Source organism: Microcebus murinus, unplaced genomic scaffold, assembly GCF_040939455.1.
Source record: "Microcebus murinus isolate Inina unplaced genomic scaffold, M.murinus_Inina_mat1.0 scaf001_hap2_Mmur4.0, whole genome shotgun sequence".
Lineage (NCBI taxonomy): Eukaryota > Metazoa > Chordata > Mammalia > Primates > Cheirogaleidae > Microcebus > Microcebus murinus.
Genome location: NW_027438947.1, coordinates 550,116 through 554,292, shown reverse-complemented (window position 1 = coordinate 554,292; position 4,177 = coordinate 550,116). Strand labels below are relative to the sequence as shown.

General features: G+C 44.5%; 1 pseudogene; it reads left to right on the top strand.

Moving 5' to 3' along the window:
• Nucleotides 1-1,523: 1,523 nt before the first annotated feature.
• Nucleotides 1,524-3,869, top strand: LOC105866630 (bromodomain-containing protein 7 pseudogene; annotated as a pseudogene).
• Nucleotides 3,870-4,177: the final 308 nt, after the last annotated feature.

The following is a 4,177-nucleotide window of genomic DNA, read 5'->3' as shown; positions in this document are numbered from 1 at the left end:
TTTGACCTACCCTGTTCTTGAGACATTCCACTGTATTTTGTAGTTCCCTGAATTGATTCTTCATTTCCAGGAGTTCTGTTAAACGTTTCTTCATTGTGTCAATTTCTTTAGTGGCCTTTTGTTCCAGATTCTAGATGCTTTCTGTGGTTTCTTTGTGTTGTTTAATGAGTTGTTCTTGCAGGTCTTTGAATTTTCTGATGATCCACATTTGAAATTCCTCTTATGTCATTTTGGTTGCCTGATTTTGGTTGGTGTCTGTTTCTAGGGGTCTGGTGTTCCTCTTTGGGGGTGTGTTTTCCGTTTGGTTCTTCATATTTCCGGAGTTCCTTTGCTGATTTCTTCCCATTTCGATCAGTTGTTGTTTATTTCCTTTAGGATTTTTTTTGGTATTCACATGCCTTGTTTAGTTTCTGAGCTGGTAGGTGGTGTCTGTGGGTGAGATTTGACCACTCCCTGTATAATGAGTCAGTAGGTGCAGTGAAAATGGTGTGCAAGATGCCCTCCCTGTCAGTAGGTGGTGCTTGCTTGGAGGACAGGCTACGCTGTTGTTTTTGTGTCCTGTTATCAGCTCTTGTTCCTGTAGAGAGGCACTCTATTGCCTCAGGTGGTGGGTGGGGCCCTGGGACTTCCAGGTGTGTCCTTTTCTTCCCCTCCGTGAGGGCTGTTCTGGGAGTGAGTCTTGGTGGAGCTGGGTTGGGTAAGCCTGCCCTCAGGCACCACCAATGTCATTAGCAGGGGTCAAAGTTCTGTTCTCTGCTTCCAGGAAAAGCTGTCAGAGGGGGGCTTCAATGGCACCGCTCGATCAGAGAGTCTGCGTGTTGTGGTGGGGCTCTCTGAGACCCAGAGTCTGGACCAGGCCTGGCTTCTTTCCACCATTCCCAACTCTGTGGCTACTCCTGGGCATCTGCTAGCAGGCCAGACCACATACCACCAGCCTCCCCTGCCTGTGATGCTGCCCGGGAAGTTCCCTGTGCAGGAACGCCACCTGGGCTGGGTGCACGGCCTCCCTTTGGGGGGAGATTTGCCCTCTATGATGCTGATCTGCCCCTGAAGGCACATACACCTCAGTAGGCTATTCACGTATATCTCTTCTGTGCCCTGGGCAATGTGAGACCTTGGTGCACGGGATGTGGTCTGCAGGTCTGACCTCTGGGTCCCAGAGTTCAAACTATATTCCCACCAGGGAGAGGAGTGCCAGTCCCAATTCACCCACAGTGAGCCCAAGCTGGGTCTATGTCTCTCAGCCTCAGGGTATTCCCAGTTCTCCTGGGATCACCATGCCAGCAGCACCTGGGAGGGCTGGTGGGTAGAGAGCTCACAGTCTGTGTTTCCCTTAGTCAGCTGTAGGGCCCCAAAAGGGAAGGTCCCATTCCCTGGAGGTTCCTGTGGCTGGTGGCTGTATTGTCTCTCTGGGCAGCAGCGGGTAGGATCGGGTAAGGGGAGAATGAGGCAATATGGCGCCTGCCTCGTGGCTCTGGTCTGTGCACACAAAGGTGCCCCGAGGGATTTGGGAGCTTGGTGACATGTCCGCTACTGGCTTACCGGTCACTGGCAGCGACCGTCTCTGGGTTGGTGTCCACAGGTCTCTGCACCCACTGGGGAGCCCACCAGCAGTCTGAGATGCAGGCGAGGGGAAACGGCCTATCCATCTACCCTTCCCGCTGGTCTCTGGGCTGTTCCGGTGGTCTCAGCTTCCAGTTCTCCTCCACGACTTTCTCCAGTGGAGTCTCCCATGATCTCAGGTACTCCTCTTTCTGACCCTCGTCTGATGTAGGCTCATCTTCTTGCTTCTTTCTTCTAATTTCTGCTAGAATCTGTCTTTTCTACAGAGACACTCTGTCTGGCGGTGTTTCTCATCCGCCATCTTGATTCAATCTTCTCCCTTTCTTAATAAATATGTAAAATATATAATATAAATGGAATCATACACTATTTATACTTTTTTGTTCCAGCTTATTATGCTTATCATAATGTTTTCAAGGTTCACCCATGTCAGTGTATCACAATTTAATTTTTTTAATAATTAAATAATATTTATTTATTTATTCATTTATTGTTCATATATTTGTCTATTGATGAACATTTGGGTTGTTTCCCTTTTTGGCAAATAGGGTACCTATGAACATTCATGTACAAGTTTTTGTTTGAAAACCTGTTTTTACTTCTTTCACATAAATATTTAGGAGTGCAATTGCTGGGTCATACGATAATTCCGTGTTTAACATTTTGAGGAATTGCCAAGCTGTTTTACACAGCAGCTGAATCATTCACATTCCCACCAGTAATGTACGAGGGTTCCGATTTCTCTACAACCTCAATAATACTTGTTATTTGCTATTGAAAAATTATTATGGCCATGATAGTGGGTGTGAGTTGGTATCTAATAGTAGCTTTGATTTGCGTTTCCCTGATGGAGGAATGAGTGAGGATCAAAGATCTTTCAGGAAATAAGATCTATCAGGGATATGTTATCACTTTCACAAATGAGTAAACAGAGACTCAGCTAAAATCACCTACCCAAGTCATGTCACCCATTTGGTTTGACCTCAGAGTCTGTACTCTTAACCACAATGCCATAGTGACACTCTGAAACTAAACTAAAAGGTCTCTAAGCGCCTGCAGTATATTTCCTGTTTCTTCTATGCGTTCTCCACCTCTCTCACAAACCAGGTAATATTGGACTTTGCACACAGGAGGAACTCTAGAAATATCTGTTAACCAATCATGGGGAATATCTAAAGCCCTGTGAAAGGACTCAGAATGATTGAAACAAACTGTAAAAGTAGAGTAATCGTCACTAGAAAGGATTTTATTAATACTTCTTGCTGCCGCTGTTATAATTTGAGCACTTATCTGTTTTCTCCCTGGAAGCTGTGAATTTTGTTGTCTTTTTTTCCCTTCAGGACCTGGATTTTTCTGTGTACTGTTCACATGGGAGAGGAATTTTAAAGCTCCTCTTGTGAGAATACATTCTTCCTGCTTAAAGCTCAAACTTAAAACCAATATTCCATTTTACACAAGCATGTATTATAGGAAAAAGAGTTAAAAGTATTCTCAACCTCTAACCTTCACATATTCACTAAAGGGAATTCTGCGCCTGCCCCCTCTGTTCCTGGACTTTGTTCCAAGGATCAGGACAATGGTTAAAAGAGAAAAATGAAACAAGCCAGGATCTGTTTGATGGATTTACATAGGAAAGGGTAGAGAAGTAAAAAAGGAAGGAAAAATTAACTTAGGCTAAATATGAGTATTTTAGGTAATTTTGAGAGAGACATAAAGATATTGGGGTATCTACTAGTTTACTGGATGTTTTAACAAAAGGAGGACATTCTAGGACCCTACAAGAGTTGGAGACGTCATCACTTGCAGGTGATGGTCATACTAGGACACTTGAAACGGCAAAAGAAATGGAGATTATAGAAATAGAGCCAGCAGGGCATTTGGATTCCAGTACTCAGGACAGGCTCATAGCCCTGAAAGCAGTAACAAACTTCAGTGCTCCAGTCGAGGTTTTTGACTCTGAAGACGCTGAAGCGCTCCAGAAGAAAGTTGACGAGACCACCAAATTGCTGAGGGAGCTCCAAGAAGCCCAGAATGAGCGTTTGAGCACCAGACCCCCTCCCAATATGATCTGTCTCTTGGGTCCCTCATATAGAGAAATGCATATCGCTGAACAAGTGACCAATAATCTTAAAGAACTTGCGCAGCAAGTAACTCCAGGTGATATCGTAAGCATGTATGGAGTTTGAAAAGCAATGGGGATTTCCGTTCCTTCCCCTGTCATAGAAAACAACTTTGTAGATTTAACAGAAGATTTCGAAGAACCTAAAAAGATTGATGTTGCTGAGTGTGGACCTGATGGGATTTAAAACCAACTGGTACCCTTCCCCTTCTCCCCCTTTCCACCTGTTCACCTCCCATTAACAATTTTTTTTTTTAGACATTTTGGTTACAGTGTGTTTCTTTGCCTCTCCCTAAAAAGGGATAGAGGTAATCCTTTCCCCCATACATTGCTCATTACATCCTTAAGATGTGGGTCTCCCTCCCCCTCAGATCCCTGTTGAACACTATAATTATTTGAACACTATAGTTTTAGGCTGTCAGTACCAATTTGATGGTGAGTAAACGCACTTTCATGGTGGGTGCAGGGCGCACCACTTGAAGACTGGACACAGTT